Below are 22,241 nucleotides of genomic sequence, written 5' to 3' on the forward strand. Positions count from 1 at the left end.
TCAAAACCTTTATGGATTTTCTTCTTTTCAGCCCATAGATACGCGTGCCATCCAAATCTGTTATCAAATCCTTCTATGTCTAGCAACTCTGTGTTTTCTAATTTTATCCATTCCTTTAACCAACAGAGACATGAGGCTTCATAGTACAGTTTCAAGTCTGGCAAGGCGAAGCCTCCTCTTTCTTTATCGTCAGTTAATAACTTAAACTGAATTCTTGGCTTCTTACCCTGCCAGATATACCTTGAAATCACTCTTTGCCATTCTTTAAAAGTCCCAGTCCCCTTGATTATTGGAATCGTTTGAAATAGAAATAATAACTTTGGTAAAGGGACCCCTGACCATTAGGTCCAGTTGTGATCGACTCTGGGGTTGTGGCGCTCATCTCGCTTTATTGGCCGAGGGAGCCGGCGTACAGCTTCCGGGTCATGTGGCCAGCATGACTAAGCCGCTTCTGGCGAACCAGAGCAGCACACGGAAATGCCATTTACCTTCCCGCCGGAGTAGTACCTATTTATCTACTTGCACTTTGACGTGCTTTCGAACTACTAGGTTGGCAGGAGCAGGGACCAAGCAATGGGAGCTCACCCCATCATGGGGATTCGAGCCGCCAACCTTCTGATCGGCAAGCCCCAGGCTCTGTGATTTAACCCACAACGCCACCCGTGTCCCTTGAGACTCCTTAGGGTAGTGATAAAGCAGGATATCAAATCCTAACTCCTCCTCCTCCTCCTCTTCTTCTTCTTCTTCTTCTTCTTCTTGTGGGATAACTTTGGGAGAAGAAGAGGCTAAGGAGTAAACCCTGCACACGATTGGATGGTGCCTTGGATGCCTCCAGCCAGCAACTCCTGCAACCAAACTGTGCCAAAATATTGTTCTTCTTTCCTTTGGACCACAACAGTGAGGCTGAGAGGAGGGTCTTGTTGTCCAGGGGTCTTCTTGTCTGGGCAGCCCAGGAGTCCCATATACGGTGCCCAGGCTTGTGCCCTGTGGAGGTCACTTTGGTGCTGCTAATGCAGTGGTTTGATTTCACCCCCCAAGATCTACTCCATTGTCTGATGAGACAGGCAGATGCCAACAACACACCATCACATACTGAGAGCAGACTTTAATTGAGACCTACCTGAGAACTCCGGGTATAGGGCGGTATATAAATTCTAATAATAATAATTGACAGCATGTGCACATGGGGAGAGCAGCAGTTGTCCATGTGTGTCTACAGCATGTCTGTGCAATGAAACAAACGTGTCAGAACCCATAAGGCATGACGAGTGTGTACACAGTGAATACATGCCAGTTTCCGCTCAGTGATACTTGTGTGTCTTGTGCAAAGACTGAATGAATGTGTGAAGAATGAATACAAAGCAAAACTAATTCTTCCCTCGCTGTAGGGTAAAAATGGATGTAAGGGAAGGTGAGAAAGTCAGCAAGCAATATAGTAGCTGAATAGCTTTTCAGAACTTCCAAATGATTGCTTTATTGCACAATAAATGTACAGTTGTTGTTTGTGGCAGAACTGTTTCGAGGAAACCTTTTCACTGCACTCAAAAGCACAATGTTTTATTGCCAAGGAAAAGCAAATTTCCCCCCAGCTAGTACTTACATTGAGCTGGTGTGGGAGGTGGAATGAGTGAGGGTGTCACAAGCACCAGTTGGACAACTCATGTGCCATCGCCCTTGACAACATTACACCTTTCCTTCTAACTGTGTTATTATCCAGCAGGAATGCTTTGCCATTTTATGAACTACTTTTTTCCCTTTTATTAATGCAGTTCTTGAAAGCCATTCACTTTGCATTTTAAGAGGAAAAAAGGAGAAGAAAGCTGACTTATACCTCACCCCCCACCGGCCATTGCTCCTTAAGGGATGCGGGTGGCGCTGTGGTCTAAACTACTGAGCCTCTTGGGCTTGCTGATCAGAAGGTCAGCAGTTTGAATCCGTGTGACGGGGTGAGCTCCCATTGCTCTGTCCCAGCTCCTGCCAACCTAGCAGTTCAAAAGCACACCAGTGCAAGTAGATAAATAGGTACCGCTGCGGTGGGAAGGTAAATGGCATTTCCGTGCACTCTGGCTTTGTGTTGCACCTGAAGCATTTTAGTCATGCTGGCCATGTGACCCAGAAAGCTGTCTGTGGACAAACGCCGGCTCCCTCGGCCTAAAGTGAGTTGAGTGCCACACCCCATAGTCACCTTTGACTGGACTTAACCAACCAGGGGTCTTTTACCTTTACCATGTGGCTCATATAAACAATTAAAACCATAAAATGCTGCTAAAACATTGTAATTACAAAGCTAAGAAAAAAGAAGCAGTCTATAAACACTAGCCCAGTAATTGAAGGGAGTCTCATCCCTGCACATTAGAACAAAGAACAATCCAGCTGATACCCAGATATCTCTGTGAGGTAAACATAGATATGAATTGGCAGAAACGACTTGGGAAAGTGTTTTGCTGAGACGGAGCATTAAGGAGAGCTGGTGTTTTCCAGCCCATATATCTTGTCACTTGGGGTGGGGGAGCCAAGATTGGGATTATTCAGCAGACGTCAGGAAAACAAAAGTTCCCAGAGGACCTCTGTAAACTGACAGTTTTCATTTTAAGTCATTGCTATCCTTTTATGGCTACAAGAATGTATTACAACACCATAATGTACTGTACTTTGAAAATATCTGTGAGTCTGAGCAGGGAATTTAAGTTGATAGACCTTTGCTACAACCTGAGAAGTATGACAGTTTGGGGCTGGGAATCCACAGCAAGTCTCAGTCTCACCTCTGGCCTACAATATTAATGCTTGACTGTATTGCAGTGCTGCTTTAAGTTACTCTGTGTCAGCACAGCCCTCCAACCTGTAATAGGGATATGGAGGGTTGCTGCAGATGCCTCTCCCAGCACAATGTTATTGTTGTTGTTTTCATTTATTAAATTTGTATAACACCCTATACCTGCAGGTCTCAGGGAAGGTCACAGGATAATGACTGCACTCTTATCTCTGTGTATCTCTTGCCTGCCTCCCTCCCTCCCTTTCTAGGTACACCATTCTGTACTTCCCTAATCTTCACATCTTGTTGTCAGTCATCCTCCGGCCGTCAGTCTCAGTATCTCAACATTACGTTCAGAGTGGAGAAAGGTTCCCCCATTCCAGGGGTTTTTCACTATTAATTCTCCAAAACTGAAGAGTTTCCCCAAATCCCTGTTGTATGTGGGGGCTACACAAAGGCGGGCACTGTCTGCTGAAGTTCATAAATAGAATATAAGTTTGGAAGTGAAACATAAACCATCTTGTAGAAATCCCACAGAGAGGTAATAACGGTAACAAGAAGAATATGAAAACAGAGAGGGGCGGAATAACGTTAAGTGGAAATTTTCAGGAGAGGACGTCCTAGGAACAGCACTGGAAACACTTTTTTTTCATACACACACATATATTATGAGAAGTCTTGGGAAATATATGTATATATATGTATAATATATGTATATATATTTCCCGCCACTTTAAGCAGTTGTGGAGCTGCAGCCAGTGGCCCAGCAGCCACCATATTTTGCCATAATGCTTCACAATGTGACATTTTTACAAAAACAAAGATGGCAGACCCCACCATTGGCCAGCGGAAGCGGCCATCTTTTTCTCAACAATATCCCTACATTTAGCGTTGTTCCTAGTAACAAAGCATTGTGGGATAACGAGTCTGCTGCCAGGCTGCGAGTTGGAACTGTGCTGCCACTTGAAGCTTCTAGAAATTTTTTACAAGAAGATGCCAAGAGGAAGTTGCTTTCACTACTTTTTTTCTAGTGAACCCGATGCCCCTAAAAATTGACTGATTTTCTTCTGCACCGCTGGGGAATTTTTTTTTCTTAAAGTGCCTCTCATTTGTGGCCTAAAGATGGGGAAAGGAAAAGGGGGGAACCCTTCAGCATAATATTCAATCATCCAAGAGTCGCTTTCATGAGGTAATGTTTGAAAAGCATCTGTTAAGCAGTTAAAACCCTGTTCTCAGAGAATAAAAAGCTAAGTATAACAATGCAATCCTATACATGTCCACTCAGAAGAAATCCTCTTTTGAGTTCACTGACACTTGTTTTCAAGCAAATGGATATAGGATTGCAGCCTAATTGGATTGGGAAAGAGTTTTACGGATAAAAGAGTATTGATGAATGAAATTCATCAATTCAGAGATGGAAATAGGATGAAATGAGCAATTCAACAGGGTTATCATAATGAAATGCTCCCTATAATTTGAAATATACGTTTAGAAGATGAGGAAATGAAGAAGGGGGCCAAACTCAGAAAAGCTTTAAAAGTACCAACTTCACAAACCCCCACCACTGTCCATTTAGATTAAAAGCACAGTAAATTCAGGATTATGAGGTCACCGAGAGAGGAATTGGAGACTTGAGGTACCTGGACCTAATGGTCAGGGGTCCCTTTACCCTTTACCTTTACCTAGCTGCAGGAGTTGCTGAAAGGAGGCATACAAGACACCATCCAACCACCTTAGGGACTCCAGATTTGTGTAGGGTTTACTCCTTAGCCTTTTCTTCCCCCAAAGATGTCCCACAAGGCAGCAGGTTTTTTAAAAAAATAATAATATCCAGATGAATGTATTGCAGATAATTTCTTTTCCTCTTCATTGATAATCCTGCTTTAAGTTAGCCGACTTCTCAGTAACTTCCAGTTCAGGGACTTTGCACTTTTTATCACTTAATAATTGGATCAATTCATCTACCTCCTCTAGCACAAAAAAGGTTGATTTTAAATCAATTAGACACAGATCAATTCACCCTTGCTCATTCTCCTGAGGCCCTGAAAAACACATTTATTGTAAGTCATCCATCAGATTCATTCCATCCATTCTCTTGCTCCCAGTACGGCTTACACTTCCCCCCTGCCTCCTCAACTTTGGATTCACTTTAAGAGACATTTAAACATATGACCTCCTGACATTCGGCTGTCTCGCTTGTGCCTTCTGGCTCATGAGAAAGGCCACGTGTCATCCTTGGAAGGAGGGTGTCAATGAACAGGGCCCTGTCACTATCCCTGGGACAGCGCTCTGACCAGTACCATCACTGGAGACCTGCTTCTGAACTGAAAATGGAAGTGAGCACCATTGTTGCCATTTGCACACACACCATGTATGTAGTTCTGCAGGAGGCTCAATATACATGCATACACAAAAGTGAACATTACAGTCCAAAGCAGTGGTTGCTCATGTGTCAGCTTACTGAAGCAGGGTGATCTCTGTTGCAGGATTGAGGGAGGGAGGGAGGGAGGGAGGGAGGGTGGCAGAGCACCCACTGCCCCTTACAACAGAGAATCCATTGTTGTTGTTGTTGTTGTTTAGTCGTGTCCAACTCTTCGTGACCCCATGGACCAGAACACGCCAGGTACTCCTGTCTTCCACTGTCTCCCGCAGTTTGGTCAAACTCATGCTGGTAGCTTCGAGAACACAGTCTAACCATCTCATCCTCTGTCGTCCCCTTCTCCTTGTGCCCTCCATCTTTCCCAACATCAGGGTCTTTTCCAGGGAGTCTTCTCTTCTCATGAGGTGGCCAAAGTATTGGAGCCTCAGCTTCAGGATCTGTCCTTCCAGTGAGCACTCAGGGCTGATAGCTGCTACCATGAAGCACTGTGCAGATTAAAACAAAATACAATAGGAACAAATTAGGAAGGGTGCTTGAATTTCCAGGAGGGTGCAGGGTAAGGATGGATGAGCCTCTCAATTTTGGTTTCTTTCAGTTTCTCTTTTCTTTCTTTCTTTCTTTCGAGTGTTAAGTTCAGCTCTCCACATTTCTGCATTAAGTTTGTGAATGTATTTTTTAAAAAAGTGGGCATTTCTCCCCATCTGCATGTTTTGATACACATTTCTTTCCAGACATACATATTTTTGCAAGCAAGTTCCCAATACTGAATATATTTGTGTATGTTGTTTTATGCTAATGTACACGTTTATGCACACTTTCTCCTCCTCTGAGCATTTCTCTAAGCAACGCTATTTTGTTGGCAAACAGCATTGCAAAATTCATAAAAGTGCAAATTTCAAGGGATGGCTGTATTTTGGTTCACATACTGTTTGGGGAAGTGTGAATTAGGTAGATTCACCTTTGAATGCAAACTTCTTTTCGTAAAGACTTTTGTTGACATTTTTTCATAAGAATAGTTTTACAGACTTGCATAAAGGCATAGTACGGTAGTAATACCAGTGGTTGAACGTAAGGGGATGGGGGACAGCAAGGAAACAGGAAAATTACGAAATGTGCAATACAAGCTTAATACAGCAATTGTTAATAAAATATGCAAAGGAAGGGAAGAAAGGCAGTTTAATTTTCTATAAAGACCTCTCCATATGTTTACCTAGGAAACTGAGGATTTAGTGGGCTTTGCATCTGAGCTAACATAGGAGAAGAATTTATGCCATGCTGAATAACAGTGATCTATTATTGTCTAACCTCTAAGGATTCTCCTTTGATGCATTAAGTGTCCCAAAGCAAACTTAACTTCATGATGGTCAAGACCTTTGGCAAATGTGGACTCAAGCTGCAAAGCACCATGGGGGATGCCAATGAAACATTGAGTCACAGCCATGATGACTTTCATGATGACTGTTGTTTCAGTTGAAATTAGCTGCATTCTTGGTGAGGGGAAGGTTCTAATTTTGCTAAGGGAGTGTCTCAGAAGCAGTGTGGTCCAGTGGTTAGTTTATCAGACTATGCCCTGGGAAGCCGGGGTTCAAATCCCCACCCAGCTATGAAGTTCACTTCAGCTGGTCATTGTCCTTCAGCCTAACCTACCTTACAAAGCTGTTGGGAGGATAAAATGTGGCCATTGGAGAACCATGTATGCCATTTTGAGTTCTTTGGAGAAATATAACCAATAAAATTGCAAGACAGGCACCTCCCCACTCACGCACAATCAGCATGCGTTCGACTGCTGACCTGTGTGCTGTTTTCGGCACCAAAAGGGGGCAGAACGGGGGCAGAATGGGACAGGGGCAGAGCAGGGGGTGGAACAGGGCTGAACGGACTTGTGCGCATCCCTCTGATTCCCCTGTACATTCATTTTCAGTTGCTTCTGGAACACTCCGTAGCTGCAACCATTCAAATGTAGAGCAATCGCGAGGAAGTCTAGGGTGTGTGGTGAAGTAGCTTTCTAAGCTCAAGCGAGGAGGTGGCAGGAATGGCTTTCCCCCTCTTCCATTGAACTTAAAACATATATATATATCTCAAGTTGCTTTCGGCTGGAGGAGAAATATTTCAGATTTGCTACTGGTGTAGTTCATCTCCCTTATCTGTGGTATGCTGTGATTGAATGTGGGGGCGCCTTTAGATCCTACAGATCCAAAGTCCCTCCCCCATATGCCTCTGGCACACACCTTCTCAAGGGCCTCATTTTGTTGCATTTTCATTTGAAAGACTTGTGTCCCACCCTTTGTTGTGCAGCCGTTTGATGGGAACCACTGGAGTGGAGAGTCGTGTTGTGCTCAGATCCTGCTTGTGGGCTGTCCTTACGTTCTCGTGAACCCAGGGCCAGTTACAGCAATAAGGCACATGAAACAATCGGCAACATTAAAACACAATAAGCAACTCGGTGCAATTAGATAAAACCTCTGCCATCTGTCAGCCAATTCCTTCACATTCAAAGGCCTGAAGGGAAAGGCAGGTCTTTAGCTGGCACCTAAAGATGGATAGCATTGCTTAGATCCGGCATAGATGTCAAATGAGTACAAAACACCTGCTGGTGTTTTATTTCATTAGGAAAGGGGGGGTGAAACCCAGAATATGTAAACAAAACTGGTGACTGTGCTGTGTGCACCGTTCAATAATCATGCCCAGAAATTGGTTTTGAGGACTTCAGTATCATTTCTGTAACTTGAATGAAAAGTACTACCGAGTGCCAGTAAACACCTCCTAAAATGGAATCTCCCATAAAGCAGAGCTGCTTTGTAACTCCGATATTTTCTCCCCCATTTCAATAAACCAAATGCTGGTTGTTCCGTAATCGCAAAACACCCAGGTAATGAAAACAGTTTCAGCCTCGGTCCTTTTGCTTGCTTTCTCTCCACCACCCCCCTTCCACCCCCCATCTGTCCTGCTCTTCCTCCCATCTGTTTCTTTAACTCAGTCTGCTGGAATCCTGCTTCATGAAATGGAATCTAAATTCCTAACACAAGCCCTGTATCAGTCACCTACGTACGTAGGCACACACACGCACACATGGAGAAGCCTTCTGAAGAAGAAGCACCGGCCTCACATTCGGTGGCCGTTTGTCAAGCCTGATTATTTCATGGACAAGCAGTCCTTTTTAAAACGACAACAGGGCAGGATAGGTTTAAGTATGAACAAAATGTGCTCTGATTCCAGATGATGCGCTTCTGACGAAAAGAAGGGGAGAAAGAAGAACCCCAGGTCATCCTTTAATCAGCTGTTGGCAATGTTTTCGGGACCTTTGGGCAAACTTCACTTGATGATGCCAAGTATATGGTAAGTGCTTTGCCACTTAACTCATTTATCTGTGGGTCTTAAATTCTGTACAGCAAGATACTTGGTTGCATGCATTCTGTCACAAGTTTGGGGTTTGTTTGTTTTTTGCTGAATGGAAAACAATTGGATTACGTCTTTGATTGTGCTTAATGGCTTGTGTGTCTTATGTAATCACTCACATGTGATAGTGTTGGGTTCTCCCCCCCCCCCCCGGTCTACACTGTTGTGATCTTGGGAATACTTGGTATAGCTATGTGCAGCTTGCAAATGCAATGGATGTGTTCCTCCTGCAGGTGAATTTGTCTAGGTGAATGCTTCAAGTTGGGGGGAAAGAGGGAATGAACTTTCATAAAAGTCTAGAAGCTGACATTGTGATCTAGCCAAAGTGAAGCACTTTCGAATCCCATTGATTTAAGTGTATGGCCAATTCTCCCTGTAAAATCAATGGAACTTATAAAAGCACTTAACTTTGGCATGAATATGCCATGAGAAATTAATTGTAAGCCTTTTGGGTTTTTCTCCCAGTTGTGTATATTTCCACAATATAAATGTGACGTGTTTAGATTAAAATGTAGTCTTTGTTAATTGGTAGTATGCTCTCCATCACGAGGTGCTTTATTAAGAAACATTATTTAATCAGTGAAATCCTAGAGTGTGGCATCTCATTTAGCCAGTTATTTAAAGTGTGTGTTAATTCTTTGGAAACTGAAGTTTCACTTAGAATGTCCTTGGAATTAGACGTCTGTCTCTTTTGATTTACTAGGACTTGACTCAACCATATTCTCTCTTATGCATTGTGTTTAAGAGCCTCATGCGGCCACCACAAAGATACAATTACCATTCCTGTCTACAATTAGGCATTTTACAGCGCTAGAGCAAACAGGATCAAATTTTAATTTATTCCTAATTATTACCAAGGTATTTTCCAAAACGTGATGGCATTAATTAATTTAGCACACAGCTGGGGTTATCCTCACAGTCCTTCCCTTTGTCAACTGATTATTTCTGCCACTGTAAAATGAGACACAAAATCAAACACTTCTGCAGTGCATTCTCTTCTGTGATTCTTGTCAATTGAAAGTAATGAATCACCTCCCCCTTTGACACACAAATAAGCTTTTATGCTGTAAGAAGAGTTACAAATATGCAATGAGTTTAACTTAGACATCAAAGCACTTTCCCAAGATGAAAATGGGACCAAGGAAAAAAAGTTGCAGTAATACCATTAAATATAGTAATAGTTCCATCAGGAGATTAATGCTAGTGACATGGACGACTTTTAAAAGGTATGGATAGTGCTTTTGAAGATCTTTACGTGTGCATTTCAATAGGTACAACCCATTTATCGATTTTATAACAAAAGCCCGAACTACTTAAAAATGAAAGTCAACGTTGAATGGCTTATATTAATCATTCCTCCTAATCTCAAGATGTAAAGCAACAATTAAGTTGCATTAAAGCCAATGAAAGTTTTAATACTGATCTCCGTGACAGGTGAATAGGGTGAGTATCTCAAAAATTTGCACACACATAGGCTTCTATCCAACACAGTGGCAGGAAATGTCACATCAGCCCGTGGATTTACATTTGTGCCACAGGACATTTCCCCATATGCACCCCAAATTATGTGTGTGTCCCCCAACCCTCTGGAGCAGATTTTGGGAGGATATAATGTACCCACAGCAGAGGAGGAGGAGGAAATTCTCATTGGGCAAGTGTAAATCCTTGCACAGTTACTTGGTGCTGCCTTGGATACAAGCCCAAGCTCCCAATGTAAATCAGACAATTTGCCTCCATGATGCTATGCGAAGGTCACCAATGTGATGCCCACAGGTGTGCTCATGAAGCCTGACACTGCTGTGCAGATCTTGTTTTTGCTAATAAAGAGTTAACTCCAACTTACTTGGTTTAATTTGCTGCTGGCTCGCTCCTGTCACCTGTATCCGACCTGTCCATTGCAGCTATTTAAAATGGCCTGTGCATGCCTGTCTCCAGCATTTATTATCCGCTATGAAAATGGCCTTAGGCCCCATTGCTCCAGTAGCTCCACAGTTCTCAGCAGAATGAAGCTAACAGTGTAACAGCACTTTGGTCGTGTATTAGCATGCATTTTGTTCAGCGACGTACTGTGGAGTTCTTGACAAGACTAAAACAGTAATGGCAATGAAGGTATTATGTGATGTGATAAAGTTACTACAAAGTAGCAGTACCATATCAGTTTCACGTGGGGAATGTTTTGTGTAAATGTGCCCTCCTGTGTTGAGCGCTGGTATTTATCACACCATGGCAAGCTACTGAAACGAAGGCCTCTCTTTGATGTGGAAGATAGTAGCTCTTGCCATGGGACAAATGCATTCAAACAAAATATTGGCCACACCGAACTGATACAGTCAATTCAACTTGTGGTATTATTAGTTTGTGGATATTTTGTTCACGAGGCAAGAGTGAGGGCTTACAACACTAAGGCATCATATGGTACCTTGTGGCCCAGTGGAGATAAAGGCAGAGTATAATTAAATAGTATATGGATCATAATCAGATCTTCCTGTGTTTAACTATGAGGCTACGATTTCTGTGGCTTCTGCTTCTTCTTTTAATGGAAAGGCAAGTTATAATAAATGAACATGAAGGCGAGGGATTGTAGCTCAGAGGCAGAGAGTCTGCTTTGCATGTAGAAGGTATTGGGTTCAAATCACTGGCATCTCTTGGTGGGGCTGAAATGCCCTCTGCCTGAGGATCTACAAGTCAGTGTAGATAATAATGATCTAGGTGGAGCAATGGTCAGATTCGAGATAAGGCAGCTTCCTATGTGTTCCTATGTATTTCTAACTTGGGTGCATTTTTGCTGCTAAAGAAAACATGAGAATGAACTTTGTGAGAGAGCATTGTAGAGTTCCACTGGAATTTTTATGTGAATCTTGCCAAGTACTTGATACATTGCCAAGTAAACATAGTGATGCCAGCAGTCATGCTTGGGCTCTCCGCTTTTCGTTTGGCACAGAAGTGCTGAGCGCCCTCCGTGACCAAAGACAGTCACTCCGCTGCCTGTGCTATCGCATAGCTTCTGCTGAGTTAACTATAGAGTGAAATTGCAGAAGGAGTCCTCTCAAATCAGCAAATGCATCTCTGAGCCCCGGGGAAGGGGTGTAAACAAGGGGGTAGCAACAGTTTGAGCGGCTTTTGAAGATAGACAGTTTGCAAAAACAGGAAGTATGCAGTAAAATGTGCAATGGAAGAAGAAAAAAAGAGTGAAGAAGACTCGGAATGCTAGAAGGATAAGGGTACACAAAGCAGTTGAGATGACTTGTAAAGAACTGGCTGATTCCTGTTGGGTGGGAGCAAAAGTCCCACAAAGTCCTCAGCAGGAAGAAAGTTGTTCACTGTTGATTTGATTCCCAGGGGGTGGGGGAGATGTACCAAGACAGTTCTCTTTGCCTCCCTTTCAGATACTTAGCATATTCCTTCCTCTTTTTTTATCTGAGGCTACAGAGGGAATCGATGCTTGTGTCGTCTGTGCAATCAAGTTTGCTTTGAATTTGACTTTCATACAAAATAAAACGTCTTCTTCGAGAAGTGTGCGCAAAATAAATGCCGAGCCAATGGCTTAACAGTCAAGTAAATTTAGAAAAGAATAAAGCACTGTTGGTTTAAATATAGACGAGGGACTGTGACAGGCAGATGTTTTATTAGGTCTGGGATTACAATGGTCTCTGCATACTTGGAGACCACGATCCTTCTGCACATTTTCCAAATCACAAAAGCAGCAATTTTCAGCTGCCACATTTTGTGTTGCATACCTCTATTTGTAAGCAGGGGTTTTTTTCAGCTGGAACTAAGTTCCGGGTCCTCTCAGGTGGGCACGTTTGCCTTTATAAGCGAACAAAGGAGGCATTTGTGGTGAGGTCCAGCACCTCTTTTTCTAAGTAAATAGCACTGTTTGTAACCACTGTTAAGAGTAATGTTCCTCTGTTATACCACTGCCAGTTATTCTTAACACAGAAGAGGAATCTGGTGGTAGCAGATTTATTCATTTAATTATTGTATTTATACCCCCCCTTTCCTCCAAGTGTTCTCTGGCTCTCCATGTCATCACTGTCCTATCAGGTAGGTGAGGCTGAGCATTGGTGATAGGCCCGAGGGTACCATGTGAACTTCATGGATAGGAGCGGATTTGGACCCAGGTCACAATACAGGCCTCTAACCACTGCCCTGCACTGGAAGATCTCCCGCACATACCCACCAACAGAAGTGGTTTGCCAGTATGTGGATTTGAAAGCAAATGCTGCAACCATGTATTTATTACGATGGAAATAAGAAGCAGTTGCCAACATTTTGACAAGCGCAATCCTCCCACTATATGAATGGGAGCACTTCAGGTTAATGTCCTCTTGGCTTTAATGTGCCCTGCTTTCTCATGGTGTTCAAGGTACTTACCGGTCCCTTATGACAAGACTGCTATCTAACATTGCAACAGGCCCTATAGAAAGTCCAATTTTGATGCAGGTGAGTGCCCAAGGGGTCTTACACTTTATGAAACAAACAGATACCTGGATGAGAAGGAAGGCAGGGTTATCGATTACAGACCCTGCAAGTGTTTTTCCAGGGACAGTTCTGGATTTACAGAAGCAGTCCTGGTTTTTTATTTGATCATAGAATGTCCTGCTTTTTCTTAGGATTTCCCTATTTCCATCAGATAAGTGTTGGAGTCTATGATGTTATGTAACCCTTGAACCAAAGAAATCAGTAACCATACAACCTCTAGAACAGGGGTCAGCAACCCGCGGCTCCGGAGCCGCATGTGGCTCTTTTACACCTTTGCCGCGGCTCTGGGGCAGATACTAGCGAGGGGAGGAGGCGCATTGTGCGCCCCGACACTCCCCACTGTGGCGGGCGCTGTACTGGCTGTGACGTCGCATGGGGGCGGTGCGTGCATTAGTCACGCACCGTCCCAACGTCACCTTCCCGCCCGCTGTCAGATCGGAGGGCAGCGGCGCGCATGCTTTAAATATCGCAATGGTTTTGCGGCTCCCAGTTGTTTTTTCTTCGGAAACGGGTCCAAGTGGCTCTTTTTGTCTTAAAGGTTGCAGACCCCTGCTCTAGAACACATCTGAAGGGAGCCCTGTACAGGGATTTTTTAAATGTATAATGTTTTATTATGTTTTTATATATGTTGGAAGTCGCCCAGAGTGGCTGGGACCACTCAGTCAGATGGGCAGGTTATAAAAATGATGATGATAGAATAGGATGTCTTTGCTAGTTCAGTGTTGGCTTATGGGCAGCCTTGCCCTCCTCCTGGCTGTTAAAGACATGTTACTCCCTAGTAAGCATAATTAGGACGGTGGCCTCAGTTCTGTAGGTAAAATCTCCACTGATTTCCAATAGAGTTCACACTTTGGCATGGCTTGTACAGATCTTCTCTCTTGTGCTTTTTTGCTCTCTTTTTAAAAACTGCATGGACCTTCAGCCAAAGGGTTGGGTTTAAATTGCTCCTGTTGATGAGCATTGATTTAGTGCTCATGAATTCCCATTAATTTTCCTATCCTGATTTATTAGCAACATTTCAAGAGAGCTTTGTTTACCATGTTCAGAATTGTTAGATTTAAATAACAACAACTCCAAAATGCTTCGGGTCTTGGTTTTCATCAGATCACGTTTGTTAACCTTTGCACAGAATTAGAACGAGGGGTATAATTGCAAGTACGAAATGAGGGTAGTGGCTTGGAAAATGCGGTTTCGTTGCCATGTGATGTTTACCTGAAGGGTACAGTGCTCTACATTCAGTCACTGAGACGCTAAAACCACCCAACCATATGTTCTCCCATCATTCTTAACAGGGAAACACTTAAAAGCTTTAACCCAGCAATGGTTGCAAACAACTAGTTGCTCATCGCAGCAACTTTTGGTCCCAAGTGGTGCTATACATATCCATCCATATGACAAGATGCATCTAGGCCACACTGACACCATAGATTTAAAGCACTATCATCCCAATTTACACAGTCATGGCTGCCCTCAAAGAATTCAGGGAGCTGTAATTTGTTAAGGTTGGCGAGAGTTGTTAAGGCGCCCAGAGTGGCTGGGGGAACCCAGCCAGATGGGCAGGGTATAAACAATAAATTATTATTGTTATAAAGAGCCCCCTGTCCCCCCCCCCAGCCCAATGTGGTTTAACTATCAATCCCTCTTCATGGGGAACTCTGGGAACTGTAGATAGGTGACAAGAACAGGGGCCTCCTAACAAACTATAGCTCCCCATTAACAAACTACAGCTCCTGGAATTACTTGGGGGAAGCCATTCCTGTTTAAAGTGGTACCATTGTTCTTTAAATGTATGATATGATTGCAATTCCAGTCAGGACCACATGGTATTGCCCTGCAGATGAGGACGGCACATGCAGATGTTTGTGTTCATCTGCATCAGTTATATGCTGGCCCTTCCATTAGACAGAGTGAAATGGCTACCTCCATCAGCGAAGTTTTGGTGAAATGAAAGGACAGCCATTTATTTAAAGCATTGTATTGTATTTTTGCATGGATGCAGGTGGCGCTGCGGTCTAAACCACAGAGCCTAGGGCTTGCCAATCAGAAGGTCGGCGGTTCGAATCCCCGCGACGGGGTGAGCTCCTGTTGCTCGGTCCCTGCTCCTCCCAACCTAGCAGTTCGAAAGCACGTCAAAGTGCAAGTAGATAAATAGGTACCGCTCCGGCGGGAAGGTAAACGGCGTTTCTGTACGCTGCTCTGGTTCGCCAGACGTGGCTTAGTCATGCTGGCCACATGACCCAGAAGCTGTGCGCCGGCTCCCTCGGCCAGTAAAGCAAGATGAGCGCCGCAACCCCAGAGTCGGCCACGACTGGACCTAATGGTCAGGGGCCCCTTTATTGTATTTTTACTGCTAGGGAGTCGAGAGAAAGGCTTGTGGAATGTTCTGCCTTAGGTACCAAAATAACTTGACCTGCCTTGGGTCCATCTTGATTCATTTTTTTGGGAAAAGGGGGGATTTGCTGCTCCACCTCAGGGAGCAAAATGCCTTGCTGATGGCTGTGTTGACATTTCTGCTTTCTCCGAGCAATGGTATTGTCTTTGGTGCTCCCCGACAGAATAGACTTGGAGCTAGCACTCAGCCAGGCCTAAGCTCTGAAGCCAGTTTTAAATGTCACTTCTCATGTGAGGGATCCTTATTTGTGGTAGGATCTAATATGGCCAGTAGTTTTAAGGTTTAAGGAATTTATTCAAGCTTACAGTGTGTTGAAAACCAGGTTGACTTTTCCTTTTCCCTTAAACCGAAATAAGAAAGTGGTTGTTTAATTAATAGTTGCCATGTGTCCTACTTTACAGGCTACAGTCCTCTGTTTGGAGGACTGTCTGTTTTAAAGATATGAATGTTTATTATTACGGCTAAACAGCCAGCATATAAAATCAGAAATTCAGCATAATTTTTCCGTAAACATTAAAACGGTCAAAGTGGAATTTAACAATCAATATACTAATTCAATAGATTTAAAATATGCATCCAAGGAAATATAAACTCCATTAAAAGTTTTTTTAAAAAAATAGAAGAATTTTACTGTGAGCTGTGTCAGATTATGACTGTGGAGCCGTGTAGTCTTTTGGTTTCTTTGACTTACGGCTGTTGCACCAAAACTAGCTACATTTCTGGTGACATAGGGATTCCAGTCAGACAAGAAGTAACTTTAAAAATATTCCTCCATCCTCCCTGGTACTTTTCATACAAGCGGGATTATGAAGGAGGCTCTGATACCTGAATAAAATCTGCACTGCGAAAAGAACATTACCTACGGTTTTAATTTGACCTCTTTTCCATGGGCAGATCCACTCGCCACGGGGAATCTAGTTCTGTATCTGCCTTCCAATAGTGCAGATGGCAAGATGATAAATTTGGCTTACACAGGTGCCTTTCTAAATGCGGGGGTGGTCAAGTTTGGTTTTAAAGATGAATAATCCTGAGAAGGGAGAGGTGGAGCCTAGAAGTTGCACACCAAACAGGAACCCAAGTTTCCTGCAACACTAGGATGAGGTATGTTTTGTTCAAAAAATCTTTACATTATGGCAACTATTTCTAAAATTGTATACATATTCTATACATACAAATTGCCATATGCATATACAGTGGTACCTCGGGTTACAGGTGCTTCAGGTTACAGACGGTTCAGGTTACAGACTCCGCTAACCCAGAAATAATACCTCGGGTTAAGAACTTTGCTTCAGGATGAGAACAGAAATCGCACAGCGGCGGCAGCAGGAGGCCCCATTAGCTAAAGTGGTGCTTCAGGTTAAGAACAGTTTCAGGTTAAGAACGGACCTCCAGAACTGTACACATACCTTATTTGCCCACTTTTTTTGGTGATATATTTCCTCTTTGCTTGGGATGAACTTGTTTGGAATTTTCCAAACCACATTCAGACGTAGCTCCCATTATTGTTGAATGAATTAAAGATGAATTAAGTTCATTGGGGGGGTAGAACTTGAACTAAACTAGAACGAAACTAGTTAATTTTGTGAAAGGATGGAGTTGAACTGGAACTGGTTCCTTTTTAAAAATGTACTTTCTAAGCACTGGTCCAAAGTGTAAATATCGGATACTTGTCTCTCCTTGACATGGGCTGTTGTGGAACAGCTACAATATCAAAGAACAAAATCAATATGCCAAAAGAAACCTCAAAGCATTGGCCAAGAAAAGGTACCTGAAGAAATAAATAAATAAATTTAAATTATTGAAGGAAGCATTGGAGGGAATCAAAGAAAGCAATCAAAATGAGCAAGCAGCATTGTAAAAGATTTATATTCCATCCAACATTTAGCGACACCTTGTTTCAGTAGGAGGCTTTCCTCTAAAAATAGGATTTTTAGGAAGGAAAGAAAGGTTCCTACTATTGCTTAGCTTCCTTGCTTTTTACTATATGTGGGGCTTAGGCGTAAGAAGGATTTTGCTAAATTAAGGCTGCGCTGATAAGATCCTGGAGGCAGAAATTCTTTTCTTTTGCAGAAACCGATCTTTTTTTCCCTTTCCTCCTCCTCCTTTTTTTTTTAAAAAAAGCTTACTTCACAGCACAAATAACGACTTTTATTTCTAAATCTGTTTCTATAATTTCATCCCAGAGGGTGTATAAGCTGGGAGCTTTATCTGGTGTGTACTTCATTCTTGCCTGATAGTCGGTCGGGAGCCTTCCCTGTGGATAATGCTCCTATTTTCATTCAAAAAGCAAACTTGGGTTTAAACATAAATTAAAATACAGTTTTCAATTGTCCACAGACAAAGAACAACAAATACAAGCTTCCAGGATGTAAGGAGATCTCTACTTAGCCTCACAAGCAGAGAGAGAATGCAGATAAACAAATAATAAAGGCTTGTTTATCCATTCAGCCCTATAAGTTGCCCATTGGGAAGGGAGCTATCAAAAGACAAGTAGCGTAACTACTGAATTTGCGTGAACTTTTTTGAAAAGAGACATTCAGGTGAACTTTCCAACCAGGCGGTGTCCCAAAACAACAACGCCGAGCCATTACATTGCAACAAAAATTGAATTGTTTGGAAATATGTACCTTAAGGGTGGAGATAGAAGCACCTGTGGAGTATTCAGAGCAGAAATAATCAGGACAGGTGACTAATATCCTAAACATAAGCCAAATTTCAGCACCGTCAAGTTCCATTAACTTTGATACATGGAGAGAAGCACATACTTAAATGTCTCCTGTTGGCATCAAATTGACTTATTGTTAAATAGTGCTTGGTTGTGGTCAGATCCTGCTCAGATCTTCAAGGGGTCCTCTGCAAAATCACCATACAAATCTCTGGATAAGTATAGACTGAACCCATTAAGTTAAGAAGTTATGTTTCCCTCTCTTTTTTTAATAGATGAATGACTTTTGCAATGAATAAAAATGAACACAATATTAGAGGTTTTTATTAAGTAATAAGTTGGATATCATGTATGTGGGTGAAGGAAGTCACACGGGCATTTGGGTATAAGGGGAGGTGGTTGCAGGCTTAGATGTGGGAAATTTGCAGAAATAATATACAGTGGTACCTCGGGTTACAGACGCTTCAGGTTACAGACGCTTCAGGTTACAGATTCCACTAACGCAGAAATATTACCTCGGGTTAAGAACTTTACCTCAGGATGAGAACAGAAATCGCACGACGACGGCGCGGCAGCAGTGGGAGGCCTCATTAAGCTAAAGTGGTACCTCAGGTTAAGAACAGTTTCAGGTTAAGAATGGACCTCCAGAACGAATTAAGTTCTTAACCCGAGGTACCACTGTATTCATGTTACGTATAATGGTGAAGGTGTATGGCAATTAACATGTAATATGAATTAACTGAAAATAAGGGGGGGAATGAAAACAAAATGAGAGTAGTGAGAAGTGGTTTCGTAGGGGGAAATCCTTTCACTGCTGAAGTAAGGAGCAGAGTGAAAAGAACTTCCCACAGGACTTTGCTGTCATTCTCTTTACTCCTTCCCCAGCCCCGTGCCCAGACACAAGGCACATCAGGGACATGTCAGGCCCAGTGGAGCACCTCAGGCCCTTCAGAGGAAGCTGAGGCCTCCCACTCCTCATGCTGCAGCACCCAGTGGCTATCAGGAGCTCAGCCTACACTCAAGTAGGACCCTGACAGAGACACATGCCCAACTGGCATGTTCTCTCCCTCCTGGTTTTCATTCAGAAGCTTCAAAAGCTTTCTTCTGCACGAACATCACAGCAACTGGTGCCAACAGACACCGGCACACTTAGGGATCCACAGAGTTTGCACATCATGCGTAACAGACCTCAGCAACTCAGCATTTTGGCTAATCTACTTTTTTACATATAAACACACACGGAGCACTGCAACATGGCTCCCTCTCTCTCTAGCATCAAGCAGCAAAGGGGGGGAGGACAATAGTCCCACTTCATGGAACACAGTAACACAAACATCCTGTCTCCGTCACTTCCCACTCTGCGGAGTCAAAACATATACCATCATGTGATAGACAAAAATCCCATGACTGCAATCACGGAGCAGGAATTCTAACAGTGGCCTGCATCTTCATAGGCACTCTCAGTAAATAAGCTACTTGATGCACTTGGAGAGATGTTGCCCTCACAGGTGGAGGAGGTATACTGGAAAGGGCCATAGCATCTTCTCTACATGGATCAGGTCTCTCTGGTTGAATCCTCAGCGTCTCTAGGTAGGAATGCCTCCAGCCACAGAGAGCTGCCACCAATCAGTGCAGACATCGATGGACCAATGGCCTTGCTCAATGCATGCTGCATAGGATACCAGCAGAATGCCCTGTGTCAGTAGGGCTTGGCAAGGAAGGAAAGCATTATAATGCAGGTTCGGGGGGCAGGAGGGTCTTTTCACTCATACAGATGCACTCACTAGCGAGATATACTAATATTATAAATACAATGGTACCTCGGGTTACAGACGCTTCAGGTTACTGACGGTTCAGGTTACAGACTCCACTAACCCAGAAATAGTACCTCTGGTTAAGAACTTTGCTTCAGGATGAGAACAGAAATTGTGTGGTGGCAGCGGGAGATCCCATTAGCTAAAGTGGTACCTCAGGTTAAGAACAGTTTCAGGTTAAGAACGGACCTCCAGAACGAATTAAGTTCTTAACCTGAGGTACCACTGAATAGGTATCGACTAAACATTCGGAAAAACTTTCTGATGGTGAGAATTGTTTGGCAGTGGAATGGACTCCCACAAGAGGTGGTGGACTCTCTTTTATGGAAAGTTTTTAAGCAGAGGTTGGATGGCCATCTGTCATGGATGCTTTAGCTGAGATTCCTGCATTGCTAGACTTCCAACTCTTAAGATTCGTTGATTCTGTGAAATCACAGGGGGTTAGCATGCATCCCTTGTGTGTTGCTTTGGGGAAGTCTGGCCCATTATAGCAAGTTTTCAGGGGAAGAGTTCGTTTTCAGCACCCTCAAAAATGCCAATCAGAGAGATAACTGGCTTTTCCCCCATTTCGAAGCGTATCTACTAGGCAGTTATGCCTTTCCTGAGATTGCAACGTTCGAGACACATCTAAGGAGACAGTAATTCTGGGGTTGATTTAATCAATTGCTGTAGGAATATGCAATTGTTCCTGTCCTGCCAGCTCTGCTTATTTCATCTATGTTATTATTTGGGGTGGGGTGAAGAGACATTTTTCTATCTCTTGACAAGGTGTCATGCAGCAAAAAGGCACACACCGCATACTAATGGATTGCCAGGGAATGGTATCACCGCATCAGCATTTCTCCAGAAATACCTTCTTCGCTTGGAGTTGCCTGGCTGCTTCTTTTCAAAATATTGACAGTGTTTGTGAAAGTGATGAGGGACTGGGGGGTTTACAGCAAGAAGAGTGTTTGTGCGTAATGCAAAACGCCAAGGAACAATTTTCGTCAGCTTTAGCACGCCTCGGTATTCTCCTGAAGAAACACTGGGTGGTAGTCAACTAAGTTTTATTCAAGAGTTACACTCATTGAAATTAATGAACATGACTAAGTTAGGTCCATTCATTTCAATGAGTCTACTCTGAGTAATACTTTGCTAAACCCACCAACTGTTGACTGTGGGCCAATTCAGCAGACATTCCAGATTTTCAGTAATGAAAACAGGGACCTGCTTACAAACACTGGAAACTACCAGCTCAGGCTAATGTCCACCTTGGTCAATATTATCTACTGGCGGCATCTCTGTGGAGTCTCAAAAATGAGGTCTTCTGCATCACCTGGTATCTGATGGAATATCTTCGACCATCAAGATCTAGAAACTTATACATCAACGGCCCTGGATTATATTAGATTCTGCACAGCAAATGTCACCAGGGAAAAGTATGATAAGTTGTATCCGAATAGGAAGCCCTGGATGACAGGAGAGGTTAGGAGATTATTGAAGGCCAGAAATTATGCTTTTAGAACTGGGGACCGGGTATTGTATGGCATAGAAAGAGCGAACTTGAAGAGGGGTATCAGGAAAGCAAAAGCGGAGTACAGAGGAAAAATTGAGGACCATCTGAGAAATCATGATACTAGACAAATGTGGCAGGGAGTCCAACATCTGACTGGTTATAAATCAAGGAATTCATCAGTGGTAGAGAGTACTGCTTCCTTGGTGGGAGAGTTGAATACCTTCTTTGCCCGATTTGAGGTGACACCAACAGTGACTCCAACAGGGATGCCAGAGCTATTGGCGTCACTACCTACAGGAAATGCTGCCAGGGTGGAAGAGGGAGAAGTGAGGCGAATATTAAAGGAGGTAAACACGAGGAAGGCTATGGGCCCGGATGGGGTGGCTTGGCAGGGTGCTAAGAGATTGTTCGGACCAACTGGCAGGAATCTTTACGAAGATTTTTAACCAGTCTCTGGCCCAAGCCACTGTTCCACCCTGTCTGAAATCCGCTACCATTATACCCCTGCCAAAAACATCAAAGATAGACAGTCTGAATGATTTTCGCCCTGTGGCGCTGACACCCATTATAATGAAATGTTTCAAAAAACTGGTGAGGAAGCGCATCTTATCTTGTCTGCCAGTGGGACTTGACCCTTACCAGTTTGCGTACAAGGCAAAGAGATCCACAGAGGATGCTGTGGCAATGGCTTTACATGCTGTCCTGACTCATTTGGAGAAGCAAGGGAACTACGCGAGACTGTTATTTGTAGACTTTAGTTCTGCATTTAATACTATTCTTCAGCATAGATTGGTGCCCAAATTATTAGACCTGGGACTTCCACCATGTTTGTGCAGGTGGATATTAGACTTTCTATCAAACCGTT

The 22,241-nt window shown here is 43.3% G+C and overlaps 1 protein-coding gene across 3 annotated transcripts in view; it reads left to right on the forward strand.

Moving 5' to 3' along the window:
- The window catches only part of B3GALT1 (beta-1,3-galactosyltransferase 1), a 359,452-nt gene that overhangs the window by 252,254 nt on the left and 84,957 nt on the right, over nt 1-22,241 (forward strand). For 2 of the 3 annotated variants that reach the window (XM_053408803.1, XM_053408792.1), the window contains exon 4: nt 8,349-8,468. The exons of the other annotated variant lie outside the window; for it this stretch is intronic. The gene's annotated coding sequence lies outside the window, so the exon portion shown is untranslated. The remainder of the gene's footprint in view (nt 1-8,348; nt 8,469-22,241) is intronic. 3 annotated transcript variants of the gene reach the window in all.

Source organism: Podarcis raffonei, chromosome 1 (genome assembly GCF_027172205.1).
Source record: "Podarcis raffonei isolate rPodRaf1 chromosome 1, rPodRaf1.pri, whole genome shotgun sequence".
NCBI classification, from domain to species: Eukaryota; Metazoa; Chordata; class Lepidosauria; order Squamata; family Lacertidae; genus Podarcis; species Podarcis raffonei.